An 18544-nucleotide genomic window follows, 5' to 3' on the forward strand; every position below is an offset into this window, starting at 1 on the left:
TATGAAGTTTTGCCGTAGACCAGCACTGTAAGCCTTCCTGCTGCTCTGCCCTACAGCAAAAGAAAAGGGCAGGAATAAACCATATCGCCGGAAGGGCAGGAATGCACCACCAATCTCATGGAACACCTCCAGTTCAAAATGTAAACAGACCACAACAACCCCTTAAAGGATCCCTTGCCTAACATCCCACAGAACCCGAGTAGAATTTTGCAACCACATTGCAGACTTCATCGCTCCCCTCGCCATCAGATCAACCAACTGCATCCTCTTTGGGGACCACAATGTCCACCAGGAAGACACCACAGACTCTAACTCCATGGCCCTCCTCAACAACCTCAGCAGACTCACCTGGCTCATCCAAGGACCAAACCACACAGTAGGCCACACCCTTGACCCTATTCTATTCTCCAACAACAGATCACCACCACCCACAAGATCCCGCTCACATGGTTCAGCCACTACATCATATTTTTCAAGATACCCGCCCACCAAGCTAACCACCAGAAGAATCCACAGCACTACCAAGACACTGGGGCAAAATATCTGAAAAAAACTGCACCAAGACTACAGGAACGCCTTGCCAACCACACCAGGAACCTCGATGTCAAACCAAGCTCTTCAATAAATGGCTGGCTGACTGCGCCAACCCCACCACTCCCATCAGAACTAAGACCTACAAAAACAACAAATGACCCAACTGCTACAAGAACGACCTCCAAGCACCACTGCAAATACCTTGAGAGAAAATGGTGACTCGATAAAAACACCACCTCAAGATCCACAAACAAATCCACCTTCAACCTCTATGCATGTATGTATGTATGTATGTGTCTTGTAAAGCGCACTGCTGCCCTGAGGCGTCGTGGCGCTGTAGACCGCTGGGGAACCCGTCCTGGCTATCCCTGTGAGATGGTCCCTACTGGGTATCTCCAAGGTGAAACCAGGCATCCCTGGCAAATGTGGGGGGCCGTTGTAGAGATGAGGCAAGCTAATGTCCAGAGTTGCCGAGTGTGATCCCTGGTTAGAGTAGGCACCGAGGCGAGAATTATCGAGTCCACTGACCCCGGTCCACGACCCTGCCGCGTCGGGAATTGAACCCTGGTCCCGGGCCGTTCTCTGCTTCCGGGTCTGCCGCCTCTAACCAGTGAGCCACACCACTCAACCTCTACCACCAACTGTTACAAGATGCTAAAAAAGGCTCTAACTCTCAGACTTGAAGCCAGCTCAAACATCAGCAAAGAACTCTTTACCATCATCAAGGAGCTCTCCAATACTGCAGCTGCCAACAATGACATCATATGACTCTCAAGCATTTTGCAATGATCTTTTAAACTTCTTTGAACAGAGGATTGCTAAGATCCACAACAACTTCGACCCACAGCATACCGATACAAACTCCCGCAGCTAGCTGGACACCTCCTACAACTCCAAACAGCACCTAAGTAACAGGAAGCCCCTCTTGAATGAAGAAAACACTGCCCTGATGAACGCTATCCACTCAGGAGCCCCCTCAGACCTATGCGCTCACTTCATATATAACCTTAAAAGAACCATAATTTCCCCCACGCTCACCCCTGTCATTAAGACCTCCATAACCACCGCCATCTTCCCGTCTTCCTGGAAGAATGCAGAAGTCAACGCCTTATTGAAGAAACCACCAGCAGAGCCCAATACCCTGATCAGCTAAAGACCAATCTCGCTCCTGCCATTTCCAGCTAAAGTAATGGAGAAAACCATCAATATCCCAGACTACCTAGAACTCCCTCAATACATAGACAGCTCTGCATTAGGCTTTTGCAATAACCACAGCAAAGAGACAGCCTTCATTGCAGTAACCGATAACATCAGAAGAATCCTCAACTGAGGAGAAATGGTTGCCATCATCCTCCTCAACCTCTCTGCAGCTTTCGGTACTGTCTCCCACAAGTCACTAAAAAGAAAGCTTCAGCACGTGGGTATCTGTGGATTGGCCCTCAAGTGGATATCCTCCTTCTTCATGGATGGCACTCAATGAGTTAGACTTCCCCCCTACACCTCAGAACTCAAGAAACTCCTCTGCAGAGGGCCTCAAGGGTCATTGCTCAGCGCAACACTCTCCAGCGTCTACATGACACCCATCACAGACATCGCCAGAGTCCTCGGCATAAACTCAGTATCCTATGCCAACAACAAAGTGCTCATCCTCTCCCATATTAACGCAACTAGCACCAGCAAAGCAAACTTTGCCAACTGCATGAGCAACGTCACTGCTTGGATGAAAAACAACTGCCTTCATCTCAACACAAGCAAAACTGAAGTCCTAATTTTCAGTATCAACCACTCCCCCTGTGATGCCTCTTGGCCTGAACTTTTCCCCCACCCATCCCGCCAGACCATGTCAAGAACCTTGGGACCATCCTGGACACCAACCTCTCCATGACCAGACAGATCAGCCACATCTCCTCACCATGCTTCTAAATCCTGCAAATACTAAGCAAGATTTTAAAGTGGATCCCACTGGGTTGTGCAGGCTCTTATCACAAATACATGTGATTACAGAAAAGCCTTCTATGTCAGAATCTCAGCCCATGTCATACGCTGACTCCATGGCACCCAGAACACCACCCCTAGACACCCTGAACGTCCACATCTCTACACACCTCTGCAATCTCCACTGGCTCCCAGTCCAGGAAAAATGTAAGTTCAAGCTATTCACCCATACCTACAAAGCTCTCCACAAAACCGGTCCAGCTTACCTCAACCGCCGCCTCAACTTCTACCAACCCACCTGACCCTTTAAATCTGAGTCCCAGGCAGAGCACACATCCTTTGCATCAATAAGACCAGAAGAGGACACTCCTTTTCATATCTTGCAGCCAAGACCTAGAACGACCTTCCGCAACACCTCAGAAAACATACCCCTCCTTCATGGACTGCCAAAGAAACCTCTAGACATGTCTTTTCCAGATGAAGAGGCATGATCTACACCTCCCTGTTCAGGCCTGCCTTACACAGTGCCTGGATACCCTCAAGGGTGATTCACCACACTCTACACATTCACATAAAATCACATATATTCACATTGTGCATTTCAAAGCTATTGACAAAACTAAAGATAATTTCAAATTTTCATGGGAGAGCTAACCGTACCACTCTCAGCTGCTGGATCATTGTTCAAGCCACCAGAATGCAGCATTAGCTCAAAGGAATGCACAACAGCTTTGTATATCATCTTATGCATATCTAATGCGTAGATATACATATTTGCATATCTATAGATAGATGAAACATTTATCTGGGGGAAGTGGGTACAGCACAAAAGTAAGCACATATGTTTGAGAAATAGTACATGTACCTACTGTTGGTGAACTGTGCCCAGATATCAATATATTTGGGAGTAATAATCACGTTTCATTTTCGGGCAGATTTTGGGTACACTTTAGGTTGGGTTACAGCTGCATACATTGTTTCCTTTATTCCAAAGCACAGCCCTAGATATGGTATTGAATAAGCGATGTAGGGGCCATGTCAATTTTGCTATTTTCTCTTCACACAGGCAAATGATCCACCCCTAATATGCCCAAGTCTATTTATTGAGTGAGATCGGTCTTTACTGCTCACAAAATGAATATCTATCAGAGAAAGAGCACTCAGCGATCCACGTATCTATGGATTTAAAGATACTAAGAGCAAAATGTGTCTAACTGGAGAGGAGTTCTGTTTCCATTTAGGCTGCTTCTCTCAGCTTTCCCTTACTGTACTGCTATGCAAGCCGGTGATCTGGTTGAACCTCTGCAGAGCTGTCCTGAATCCTATTTTAGGATTGTTATAGCCAAGAAATTCACCGGAGTACTCTGCATATTGTAAACAATATTAATCATTAATTAAAAAAATTAATGAACCTTTATGAGTCATTCAGATCTGCAGGACCAGCTTTCAGTATGTCCAAGTGGCATGCCACAGTTCTGTCAATGTTTTTTATCCTATAGCCAAGAAGGGGAACTTTAGAGGAGGTGCAATTCTAGGCCTCTTTGTGCTGAAGTTTACTTAATAAATAAAGGAACATTTCATGAAATGGCGAATACTCTGAACATAAAAATATAGGCCTGTCCTATCTTTTTATATGTGGAGATCTCCACCCCATCTGCAGAATCTCAACAGTCACAAAGTTACTATTAGTAAAAGTAAACTCGTAGTTTGTGAATACCACAAAAATAGTAAACATGCACAAAAATATAAGTTTACCTTTGTGGATCAGGCCTTTGTGTTACCATAAGGTTTCTTCAATGAGCAGGGCTATTAGTTTTGCGGTTCAAACATCTTGTACATATGCAGTGCAGATAGGTCCTATTAGGCAAGAACCTGAGTATGCTTAATCCTGTATAGTTCCTGCTTGACTTTACCCAGGGGATTATTTGTGTTCAAAGCCCATATCTTTGTTTGCACCATTTGATGATATCTGTGCTTCTGTGTGTCGAGAAGAGAAAATGCCAACTAAACAACCTTTATTGGAGGCAGTCTGCCCTGCACTCTTAAAAACCAAAACATGCAAGGTATCTGATGTACTTGATTTGCCACAACCTTCGGGGTGACTTTGGGGGTCATTTAGAAACGGTTGGTAAACCACAATGCCAGGGCCTCATTTGCTTCTGCCATCTGAAACTTGATGGGAGTCATTCTTCTATTGGGCTGCTGGCTTTTTAAGACTTCAGACAATTATGATTTTCTGATGTACTGTGACACAAGGTATGGTGGTCGCAAACAGAATAACAATTAGAAATGTGTCCCAAGTTTTTAAAGAAAACATCTACTGAGTCAGGGGACTTTATTTCTGTTGCTTTTCAGAAAGAATCAGTTTTGAAATATGGTGTCCGGACTACCATGTAATGGTGATCTGAACAGCATTGTGTTTTCACCAATGTGCTCCCGCCATATCAGCAGCAGCAGCACACTCGATAAAATGTCCCTGTTCTTGTGAATGGTAAGTCTAAATATGACCTGAAGGAGGCTGGGCCTCCCTCACCACAGCTGGTTGCTGGCCCCCAAGCCAAGGTTCAAATAGGCTTCGTTGTTTTCATGTATTCTTAAATTTACAGATGTAAGTCAGACCTTCTTATATCATTGAAATATTGAAAATAGCTTTGCGAATCTGCCCTTAAAAGCGTTAACATGAGGTCCTACCGAATAATCAAATTACACTGCTTGAAGTGTGAGATTCCATTCTTGAAATACAAGACATTGTCAACACATTGTTTGTTGTTGAATTATACTTCACAACTCTTGCTATGAGCTGCCTGGAGCAATTACAATTTGAAAAAATACACTCTGGGTATTTACAGGTTGTTTCTCAGGGCCTGGATTAACTGGGCCTGCCAACACTGGAGCCGAAAATCCCAGTTTTTCAGATCAACCCCAATTCAGTTAGGCACAATGTTCCAAATGTATAATTTAATTGTAATCCAAAAGGTACCATACAACGGCGCTGTTAGACCTCTCCTCCAAATGCGGGCTATCCCCACTCCTGTTTTTGCCTATTTTTTTGTTGTCCTTAGGACTCTGAGCACTTTTCCACTGCAAAGCAATCCTAAATGGTATGTACGTCACCCCTAAACATGGTGACATTGGTGCATACCTGATTGGTATGTCTCATTTACTAGTAAGTTCTTTGTAAAGTGGAATAACATATCACAAATGCTACAAGTGGGCCTGCAGCACTGATTGTGCCACCCACAAAAGTAGCCTTTTAAACCTGTCTCAGGCCTGCTATTGCAGTGCATGTGTGTGCAGTTCACTGTCTCTTTGACTGGACATTTAAAAATACCTGCTAAGCCTTAAACTCACCTTTTATTACATGTAAGTCACCTCTACGGTATGCCCTATGTAACCCTAAGGGCAGGGTGCTATGTAAGTACAAGGTAGGGCATGGACTTTAATGATTGGCATGTCCTGGTAGTGACAAACAGCCTATTTCATTTTTCACTACTGTAAGGCCTACCCCTCTCATTGGCCAACATTGTCAATTCCTTAATATACTTCTAAGCAGTAATTCCTGATCAGAGAGGAGAAGTTTTTTCATGTTTCATATCTCTGGAATGGTAACGATAAATCTTCCTTACTGGTGAAGTTGGATCTAACATTACTGGTTTGGAAATGCCACGTTTAGAAAGTCAACATTTCTCTGCACTTACTGCTCTATGATCCTGACAGTTTGTCTCCAACACTCGTCTGGGGTGCGTGACAGCTGCACTTTTTGCATTCCTTCTAGATAGCCACAAACACAGGAAGCAATTCTGGTGGTGGTGCTAGACTTTGCCTTCCGTGGTCATACCCTTGCCTGAGGTGCCCTGTCCAAATTCTGGGCCTTAGAAGTGGGTTCTGCAGCTGTTTTTCTACAAAACCGATGCATCGTCACTTTTGCACCGATCGGAACTGAAGCATCGGCCTTCAACGCCAACACAGAGACTGTTTCACAACAGCTGTTCTACAGCCTCTGTAGCCCGATGACAACCGTTTGCGTGGCTCAACAACGATGCATTGCCTTCACCTCAGCAAAGCTTGACAATAACGTACCAACTCTACTGCGCAGAAAAGCTCTACGCATCGTGACCGCAGTATAAATGCTGTGCTCGGTGCAATGTACTTTCTCAGCGGGCCCAGCATGGATACTGTAGCTGGTCTGCCCCCATTGTAGTCAGCCTGAACCTTGGATTTGCACCGGTCCTCCGCAACCTTAAATAACCTCTTTACAGCTAGTGACTTCTAAGGACTGTTTTTTCATTTAACATTTACAAATTCCCATCTCGACTTCTACTTATTGGATTTATGTCATTTTGGTCTTATTGTGCTCAGATAAATATTTCCTATTTTGCCTAATCTGTGTGGGGTCTTTTGTGGTGTAATCATTGTCTTACTGTGTGTGTGTGTCTGTGTGTGTTGCACAAATGCTTCACGCATTGCCAATTTAGATAAGCCAGATTGCTGTGTCCAAAGCTACCAGATGGTGAGCACAGGTTATCTTTTAGTGTGTTTATAGCTTGTCCTGACTAAAGTGGTGGTTACTGCCTGGCCTGGATGCATTTCTCAGCCAAGCAGGAATCCCATTCCTAACATATGTCACCAATGATTACCTCTCCACTTCACTAATACAATCTAGTTAAATTGATTGTTATGCATTGGACCTAGTGCTCCACTACAAGATGTGTTTGCCAACCAGTTACACACACTCATCATCAGGCTTAGGCAGCTCCTCACATTGAAACTCAGTAGCACTGATCTCTGGGGAAAGAGAAAAACATCTCCACCAAGTTAAACATTTAATATGCCACTAACTCAAATTACAGAGTTTCCAAGAGCAAGCGAAATCTAGGAGGAAACTACAGCAACAGCTGCTCCAATACAGCAGACCTGCTGGGTGTTGCTGTAGGGCACGGAACTGCAAGTGATAACTAATTAGGAAAAAATATGCAAATACATAGGGAAAACAGAAGGAAAGCCCTGGTTCTTTTTTAAACACTGCAAATGAGGTTGTCTATTCCAGGCCGTTTGTGAAGTACATGGACATGTTCAAAACTCACTCAATCACTGAAGCCACTGTACTTACCTTAAGGGACGCTTTAGTAGGGCTGCCTTCACTTTCAAAGACTTCCCTAGAGAGGCCAAGCTTTAGAGGAAAAAAACCCTTCTGGGAAAAAATAAATTGTAAAAAAATGCTGGAAAAGACAGGGAAGAGTAATTTCCTCAGTTATTTAGTTTAACACCCCCAGTCTCATTTTAATGCACTAGAATGATTTGTCTTGTGTACTGGGAAACTTTAAAGGAGGGGTGGACCAGAATAACAAACTAATGTTATACAAACTCATCCTTTCCAATCATATAACAGGCTACAACCAGATTTTCAAAAGGCATAAAGTATGCTCATTAATGCAGTAAGTGCAGCAGTTGAATCAGGCCTGCGATTTTATCAGGGTTTTTGGCCAACCTTGAATTAGAATATAAAATGCATACCGTTTTTTAATGGTAAGACTTTAACATCACTGAATGTATTTCTGACTGTCATTTGCATGACATTAAAAGGAAACATCGCATGAAAAATATGGGGTGCCGTTGAAATATGTTCACATTATATCTTGACTAAAGAGTGAACATGTTTCTCGTACAGGCAAAGTAATTAGACACACAGTTTAGATTAGATGAGATTAAAAATGCTGAGATCGCTTGAGAGAAAAAAATGGTTAGACGATAAATCACATTTTTTCTTCCTTTTTAGTTTTTCACCATGATTTAAAAATATTTTTAGAAAGGGAGTCACATATTTTCATCTATCTAAATAATTAAGTTCTCCGCCATTGATAATATCACTGAGAGGTTAAAATGCAGCATTGCTTTTTATCCCATATGTGTATGATGACCTGGGCCACTCATTGTCGGAATTATGGTAAATACCCTAAAAAATAAAAGGTACATTCATTTAAGAGTACCGCAGCATGTGTATGATAAAATATTATAGGATACATCCAAGATTCAGTTGCAGAGATCCGTGACATCACTAGGTGCTTATATTAGTCAAAATGACCGGCAGTAAATTTAAGTAGAATTAATGTGCTTGATTCTGAGAAGGCTAAGGCCCGCTAAAACTTGGGGCCATATGTATGACGAAGTGGCAAAGCGTGTAGTTAGCTTCCTGGGCTTACTGACCCGCTCCGCCACTTCGGAAACGCAAGGCTGCACCATATTTACAAGAATATGGTGCAGCCTTGCGTTTCCCCCTGCGATGGCACTAAGTTTCACAACTTAGCGCCAACACAGACACCCTTGAACCAGAGTGCAAGGGTGTCTGTGTGCAGAGGAAGAATTGGTTAGGTGTAAGCAGGTGTCCCTTCCTGCACATAAGCAATCCTAAAATGCTATTTTGTAACTTTCATGTGTGCTGCGTCATGCTGCACACATGAAAGTTCCAAATTGCATTTTTAAAAAGGTTAGTTTATGTACAGGAAGGGACACCTTCATGTACATAAACAAACCATGGCATTTTGCTTTTTCCATGTGTGCTGCACAAAGCAGCACACATGGAAAAAGCAAAAACGAGGAGAAACAATGCATTTCTCATGGTTTTGCCACCTTAAGAATTCAACAGAAGGAGGTACCCCTGATATCTGTGCAGGGAAGGGGGTCTATGTGTCAGAAAAACAAAAAACCCTGTTTACGTAATGGTGGCTAAGGTGGCCAATCAGATATATTACTGAGAGGGGTAGACAACGGATGAGTAATTATCCTTATGATAATTTTCTCACCTAGATCTATTTGGGAAGCAGGTACTAAGCATTCACACAGTGGTATAAGAAAATAATTTCTTAGCCACCATTACGTAAACAGGGTTTTTTGTTTTTGCCACCTTAAGGTCAGGGTTTCCTGGTCTTAATTTTGGCACTGCCTCCTATGTACTCCACCCTTGTACATAGGGGGCAGCGTCAAATACAATGGGTGTTGCGGTGGAACGCCCACCACAACACCCACTGCACGCACATTTCATGCTAAACATAGCGAGGAAGGGTGCCTTATGTACAAGGCAGCGTTAAGCCACATTAGGAGGCTAAAAGCTGCCTTGTACATCAGGCAAGGACCCTACCGCCACGGGAACGTCAAAAAGTTCCTGTGGCGATAGGGGCTTGTTCATATGCCCCTTGGTTCCTAGAGAGGTGAAAGATGGCAATTGCAGATGAGGTATTGTTTTCTGTGTGTTTGGTACAAGGAAACAGAAAGATTAATTCACTATTTAACTCCTAATAATAAAAGCTCCTCCGTTAACTCACGGGACAAGCTGAATCTAATTAAAACTTTTGATTCCATGATCGAACCAATTTGCACCACCGTCATCAGTAGAGATAAAAATGAATTTAATCTGGGGTTGCTGAGCAGGCTGACACAATCCTTTCAGGTCGCAGAACCTTTAACAGGCGATTAATAACTAATTCATAATAAATTAATTACCACAATTAAAATATTAATTAATGAAAAATATTAGCCTGCTCAGCAACCCCAGATTAAATTTGTTTTTGTCTTTGATGATGATGGATGATATCCAGAAACACGTGTCTAAAGATTTACAGCACGAACTTGCACCAACTTTGGTGAAAAACTCCAGGAAATATTCAAGTAAGCATGTAACATGAACTGCATTTAACATAATGCTAAGTGGCGAACTTTGCTGAGAGGTGAAGCACAGTGCTCCGTCCCATTCCTGTTATTTTTTTATTAGCAGGTTATGGGTTTATAGGTGTAATAGGGTGGGAAGTAATTTATTATAATCAAATAATTCATATTTTTTATTAATTACTATGTATATATTTAATAATTTATATTGTTAATTGTGGTAATTAATTTATTATTAATTAGTTAATATTTGGTTGTTAATAACTAATAATTATTTGGTAAATATCTTAATTGTGTTACTTTTTTTAGGAGCGGGTTGTGGGTTTATATGAGCATAGGGTGGGAAGTAGTTTAATTATAATTCATTAATAATTTGTATTAATTAATAATTTAGTATTTATGACTTTATATTGTTAATTGTTGTAATCAATGTATTAATAATTAGTGATTCATTGTTAAATATTAATATTAATTGGTAAATATGTAAATTGTGTTATTTTTTTAGAGCAGATTATGGGTTTATAGGGGAGTAGTGTGGAAAGTAATTTAATTTCAATATATTTAAAAAATGTATATTAATATTTATTTTAAGGTGATTTATACTGTTATTTGTGTGAATTAAATTAATATTGATTGTTTTAAAATTGCTTGTTAATTTTAATTATTTAATTAATGAATTATTAATTAATTGTGTTTATAGTGCTATGTTTTACAACATTGGTGGTGTCATTTATAGGGGAATATGGTGGGAGGCACATGTTTTTAAATTAACTAAATGTTTGTTAATTAATTTTAATTATTTTGCTTGAGTGGGATTAGTTAATTATTCTCCTATGCAATCGAACACTTTCAATACTGTTGCACTTGCTGGAGTGGGAATAGTAAATTATCCCTCTCTGGTATCCATCACTTTCCTTACTGTTGCACTTGCTGGAGTGGGAATAATCATTTTTACCCATAGGCTATCCAACACTTTCCCTACTGTTGCACTCACAGGAGTGGGAATAGTAAATGTTACCACTCCGCTATCCAACACTTTCTCTACTGTTGCACTCCTTGTAGTAGGAATAGTAAATTATTCCTCTCCCCTATCCAATACTTTCCCGACTGTTGCACTCGCAAATCAGCCATTTGCTGCAGGGTGGGTGGGGCTCAGCAGCAGGCAGCTCTCGCCTGTGTGTGGCCCCTGAAATACAGCCTACCTGGACGAGCTTGAGGACTTTCCTGCAAAACCTCTTGTGATCTCCATCATTCTTGCTGGCCAAGGGCTGCTGACGGTGCCCCTGTTGATTTGGGAGCAATGCGGGATTAATTATTTGGTCATCACCGCTACACTGCCACTACACCCTGGTGGGACTCAGAGTCCCGGGTGCAATACAGCGTTCTCATTGCCCACAGCAGCGGGCCCATTTGTGCCGGACCGGAGGAGGTTGGCCATGCCCCATTTCTGACATTTGCTGCTTCCAAAAAGCCAGCAATTAGTTTCCAGTTGTGTCTGTTTATTATTATTGATACTGATCCTCAAGGCACAGTGTAAGGACATATAAGGACATATAAGTACTGTTTGTGTCTATTTATACATGTGCAATCTGTTGCGCAGATCACCCATTTTTCCGGCCCACTAGCGACTACCTGGATGTTGTGGTGTCTTTTTTTTCACCTTCTTTTTTTTGTTATTTTTCTTGGTTACATGACATTCTGATTTTTAACTTTTTTTAATTCTTAACGGAGTTTATTTTTAATACCAACCATGGGCAGGCACAAAGGTGTGCCTGTCCCTGCTAACACAGCAATGGGGAAGTGGGGCTTGCCTACAACAGTTTCTACTATGGATTCTTTTTTGCAAAGGGCAGCCTCTGTGTTGGATAAAGAAATTGAGTTGACGGGAACAGTCATTTTTACCCCTATGCTATCCAACATTTTCACTACTGTTGCACTCTCTAGAGAGGGAATAGTAAATTATTCCCCTCCGCTATCCAAAACTTTCCCTACTATTGCACTCTCTGGAGTGGGAATAGTAAATTATTCCACTTCGCTATCCATCCCTTTCCCTACAGTTCTACCTACTGGAGTGGGAAGAGTAAATCATTCACCTTTGCTATCAAAAACTTTCCTTACTGTTGCAATCCCTGGAGTGGGAAAAGAAAATTATTCCCCTCCGCTATCCAATACTTTCCCCACTGCTGCACTCCCTGGAGTGGGAATAGTAATTTTATCCCTCGGCTCTCCACTATTTTCCCTACTGTTGCTGTTAATGTAGTGTAAAATGTAATTGTAAAAGAATACACATATTTTAATTTATTATATATATATTTTTATTTTTATTTTTATTTTACTGGTATATGGAGCGGACACGTCGGGGAGCTTTTCCTTCCAAACCGGCTTTTGCCAAGTCCTGCTCCCGCCACAGAGAGAATACTGCTGGGGAACGCCTGCAAACGAGCGGGAGTACGCTGGTAAGTGCGGGGCTGGGAAGTGGGTACCGGAGGGTGTGCGTGGCTTTGCTCTAAGCACAAACCGGCAAAATACCAGCACGATACAGGCAGCGCCCGAAATCACCAAAGAAACATCGGCAGGTGTACCGCGGTAACGATTGAAGAATAGCGTGGCAGGGAAGTCCTCTTTCCGTGTTATAAACACCAGAAGCACGCAGCAAGAACCAAAAGTAACCACCTGAAGGGAGCCATGACGAAGGGTAAACAAACAGCAGCGGCAGAGGTAACAGAAGAAGCAACCCCCAGAAACCGCCGAGCAGGGAGGGCAGATGAAGCCAAGTCCCTATTTTGTGAAACTGAAAACACAGCGCAAGTCACCACCGAGATAGTAACCACAACATCGCCATCGGACAGAAGCCTGAAACAGATACTGTTCCAATATGAGAAACTCCTAAAAAAAGAAATTAATCGCTGGTGGGAAGTAACATCTCTAGAAAACTACATCGAGGTGGGCAGAGTCCAAGGGGACTGCGGATTTTAATAACACCTACCTATCAAAATCCCCACCCCAAGCGCCTAGAAGACGGGTCTGGCCTCATGGCAGGAACTTAGAAAAACACATGCTGGGTCTCCTGTCCAAGTACGCAGCCATAGAGCTCGAGCAAATATCAAGGACATCGAAAAATTAAAGGAAGACCTTGACAAACATGACGATAAAGAAGAAATAAAAAAAGCACTTGAACATATGGAAAGCAGAATGGACAAATATGAGAACGAGATAAAACAGAAAAAGAAACGAAAATTCCTACGCGATAAACAGGACTATGCCAGTGGGAGGATTCTGACGTTTGGGAAGAAATACGATGGGGCAATCAAGCAATTCAAGCAGCTAGGAGCAATCAGGCAGAACCGAGAGACCACGGTCTTGGAGTCCGGATCAGAGTATTACTCAGATATGGAAGAACTGGCAGACCATGCTGGTAGAGATGTTCTAACTTTTAAACCCCTGGAAGAGTACCATTTTTTATAATCGGGAATGACATTACGAGCAAGGCCACCAGAGCAGACATACGGAAGGGGAAGAGGAAGAGGCGCAAGCACAAAAGGAAAGCAACAAGGAGGGGAGGAAGGAAACACAAAACAGCAATGTCGCAAGGGAGAACAGCACGACAGACCAAGCGACAATGATGGGTGAGCCTAATCCGACAATTGTGAACCTTTCCTCTCATGATTTGACTTTGGCTGAGAAATTGTTATTGGAACTGGGCCTGGCCTTATTGCCCCATTTCGATTACAGCAGGACTAGAATTAATGTTTTACTTTTTGAACGCAAATTGAAGCTCATGAAAATGTTCTTGTTAAAGAAAAAACGGGTTCTGGATCAGAGGGCGGGGGAAGTGGGTTGGAGCACACAGGTGTCCAAAATGCTCACTATACAGGATGTGGAAGGCATGGCTTGTGTGATGGAACTATGTGGTGAACGAATTGAAGGATTGGACGATTGTGAGATGCTCGAAAGTATGGGACTCACACTTGGGGGTAGTGACTCCACCAATTTTAGGTCCAAATCCACTTTGAACCCCATAACCCCACATGGCAGCCTAGACACCTTCCAAGATGTTGTAGTCAGGGACCTGCTACACCAATGGGAGAAGAGCAAGAACAAACATGCCCACAATCTGACACCCGCTCAGAGGTCAGCCTTGGGCACCCTCAACAAAGATCCGGGGTATGTCATAAAACCCTCAGACAAAGGGGGAAATGTGGTCCTCTGGGACATCAACCTGTACAAACATGAGTCACACAAACAACTGGCACTCTCCGGTAATTACAGAAAGTCGAACAAAGAGGAGTATACTGCTAGCATTACAAACTACTATGAGAAACTACAGACTTGGAAAGAGGGAGGCCTACTAGTAGAAGCTGAGTACATGTTCCTACACATTAAATACCCAGTGTCACCTTGTTTTTACATATTGCCCAAGGTGCATAAGGAGGACAAAAACCCGCCTGGCCGGCCCATAGTGTCCGCGAACGGCAGCCCCCTCGAGAATACCTCCATTTTCTTAGACACCTTTCTTTTTCCCTATGTTCTCAACCTCTCCTTATACTGCAGAGATAGCACGGACAGAAATGTTGGAATTTTGTTTACTGAATAACTTTTTTCTGATTAAGGACAGGTGGTTTAAACAGGAGGTTGGGACAGTGATGGGAAGTTGCTTTGCGCTAGTTACGCTTGTATGATGATGGGGTGGTGGGAGGAGCAAGTTCTATGGACAGATGCCAAAGAACACCTCACACGACACATTGCGTTCTACACCAGATACATAGATGATATCTTTATGATCAGGGGAGGGCCTAACACAGATCTAGTTAGATTCCTGAAATCCTTAGATAACAATGATGTCAACCTCAGATTCACCAGCAAAGATCAGGGCAGGATGGATTTCTTGGATGTAAGCGTCAGGATTGAGGATGGGAAAGTACACACCAGCCTGCACAGAAAACCTAACACGCTAAGAGTCACCATCCAACAATCCTTAAGAACAGCATACCGTTTGGAGAATTATTGAGAGCCAAACGTAACTCTAGTTCCCAGGAATCCTTTGAAAAAGAACAAGACTGCATGATAAAAAGATTCAAGGCAAGAGGATATCCTGACCAGATACTGCTGGCCGCCAAAGAAAAAGCTGAAGCTAGAGACAGAGGGGCTCTCCTAGTAAAAAAGCCAGGGAGGTCTTCAGGGAATGATAAAAACCAACAGTGTGAGAATGATCACCACATTCAATGTGGAAGCAGACCAAATTCGGAAAACACTTAAACGACATTGTTACATTGTGAAAAATGACCCCGTCATAGGAAGCACAGTTAGCAAACAGCCATAGATCACCTTCAGGAAGGCGCGCTCCCTGAAAGATATGCTGGTCAGGAGTTACTTGGAGGCTCCCAAGAAACAAACATGGTTACACAAACAGAAGGGCTTTTTTAAATGTGGGAAATGCAAGGCATGTGGGACTAGCAAAAATGTGAAATCATACCCATTACCCACGGGGAAAACTGAGCCTATTGGCAAATTTATGAATTGTAACACCAATGTCTGTGTCTATGTGATTGTGTGCCCATGTGGTAAGTTCTACGTAGCCAGCACCATTTTCCCCATCAAGAAACGCATCATAGAACACATGAGGCCAATCAAGAATGTTGATGTAAACTATGCGACAGCGCAACATTGGCTAGGTCATCACAACAAAGATGTGAACTGTTTTTCATTTTTTGGCATTGACAGAGTACCAGCTAGCCCAAGAGGGGACGATACAGTCAAATAGCTGTGAATTGTGGAATCACAATATATCATCCGCCTCGACTCTAAGAATCCTTTTGGTTTGAATGGAGATGAGTTATACATAAGCATGAGCGAATTTTGCGAATCTGGCGTTCGCGAATTTTGCGAATTTGCGAACTCGCAATCCGCAAAATCTGCGAATTCTCGCGAATTTGCAGATTTTTTTTTTGTGTTCGCAAGGATTTCTGCCAGTTCGCGAGGGTTTTGTACAAGTTCGCAATTGCGAACTTACATGTCGGCTCGCAACGGTCGCGATTATGTTGTTTCTATGTCTGGTTCATCATCACAGGTTCACAGCACCCTCTGTTTCACCCCTGCCACCCTCTGTTTCACCCATGCCACCCTCTGGTACTTCAATGCCACCCTCTGGTTCATCATCACTGTAGATTATGGGGGAGAAAAGCAAGCACACCTGCCCTGCTTCAACTGACATGAATTAATTTGGGGTTGATTTATTAATGTGTCACTGTTTTAAAATTCCAGTCTGGCACCTGCTTCCTTATCTGTAATTTGCTTTCTGTTGCAGTGCAATTTTTTTTCCAGGACCTTTGTGGCCTACCTGTAGCTAATCTATGAGCCTGCTGTGAGGGTCAGAGCAGGGTCATACAATTGTTGCAACTAGCAACTGAACTCTGGAGGGGCCCCAGTCAGGAAGCATTACAGGGAATTGTTACTAATGATGAGTTTGAACTTTTGAACCTGCTGAATGCTTTCACTTTTGCAAAACTCATTTTTCTGCAGAACAGCATTACAGCAACTGTAATGCCCCAAACAAGCTTACTTGTGAAAGTTGATTTTTAATCCAAAAGTGATCCAAAGAAAGTCAAAAGGCCTCAAATCCAAAAAAGTGCAGGCAAATGTCAACCTGAGGAGTTATTCTGATAAAAATCATCATTTTCAGAAGGTCTATGCTGCTTGCTAGTGGATTTCTTGTGCAGAATTGCAATTTTTGTAATTTCGCGAGTGCAAGATTCTGCTGCCCGCCGCACCTACATGTTCGCAATTGCGAACTTACACCGCACGCCGCAAAATTGTATCACCAAGAAAAAAAAAATCCGCTGCGTGCGGATTTTCGGTAAATTCGCGAGCGTTCGCGGATTGCGAATTTACCAAAAATCCGCAAAATTCCTGAGCGGAACGGAATTTCCGCCCATGCTTAGTTATACGTCCACATTGGATGAGTACTCGGCGTCCTGTTCATTTATGTTCAACCTCCCTTTCTGTTTCTGGACTTCCTGCTGTTGTGATCGCTGATTTCTATGGCCATACTGTCTCACGGGAGAGGGCTCTCTACCCTGATGTCACAGACAGGACATTGAAATTTCACAAGTTAGCATAGTTTACCCTTCCATGGTTTCATCCCTGGGCCACGGACACAGCTCCGCATATATCTCTACTGAGAAATCACATTCCCACATATTCATGTCAAACATCACAAAATACGGCCCAGGGGCCTCTTATTCCCCCCCTCTCCCTCCTCCCCCTATTTCCGCTTCCCCCCCATTCCCCTCTTCTTTCCTGAATTTACCTTGGTTACTTTTTTCTGTGAACCTAAATTTAAAAAAAAATTGCACATCACACCACCGCTCACCACTGTATTACCCTTAGTTAAACCACCATATTTACAGGGTTGTAAATAGCTAGAATTAGTGTCACTTTTTGCACAAATTCCTGCATTAGGAGCATGGGTTGTTCCAATGCCACTTTGTACCTTAGGGACACCTATTTTACACTCATTTGGATAGGGACCTGCATCGCAAAACAAGAGGACCTCAAGCATATAGGAATTCTATTTTTATTTTAATTTTATTTGTTTTATTTATTTTATCTGATACTAGCTCGTGTAAATTTGTCACAATAGGTTTTGCACTGCTCGAGATAATACCACGTGAACTCGCTGGTCTGCCAGAATAGAATAGCATGACCTATAGTTGCAATATTCCTATCTGTACCTCTGTATACAAATGTGCCTTCGGCCACTTGGCCTGGTTTGTCCTCTGCTGGCGAATGTTCCACGAGTCAATATGCACTAAGCCACTTGGCTGTATTTTCTCAAGCACTATGACATGAAACAGTAGCACTGTGAATTTGTAGACTGTTGCATTCCTAAACTAGGTAACAACTGTTATAATTTTTCTACAATAATGTAAATTGTTTTTTTAAATTTTTTATTTTCATTTACAAATTCATGTGATTTCGTTTGCAATAACAAGATGTATTGTTATTCGCCAACTCGTTGCTTGAGTTTTAAATATGATGGTGAAAAAGATAGTCTGTTTTCCAGCTTCTTTGTGGCATTCTCGGATGTTGGTCCGTCTTCACTCTTTATCACTGTGCACTTTAAAATGGTGGATTGTATTGTAAGCAATTGGCTTGTGAAAAAGATCGTCCGGTCGAAACGCGTCGCCAATAAACACATACTATTTATAATTTATTACTATAAATATTTATTAATATTGTTAAGTAAATGTATATATTGTATTTTATATATATTTATGTTTAATTTCCTTTTACATTATATTGAGGCTTTCCTGTTTTCGGTTTCTATTTTTGGTAAATTCTGGTGGGGTTTTTTCAGTGTTTTCAAGTGATTTCAATACTTTCAAAAAACTGTTGTTATCAGTGGTTACACATTTTT

The sequence above is a fragment of the Lissotriton vulgaris genome, chromosome 6, assembly GCF_964263255.1.
Source record: "Lissotriton vulgaris chromosome 6, aLisVul1.2, whole genome shotgun sequence".
NCBI classification, from domain to species: Eukaryota; Metazoa; Chordata; class Amphibia; order Caudata; family Salamandridae; genus Lissotriton; species Lissotriton vulgaris.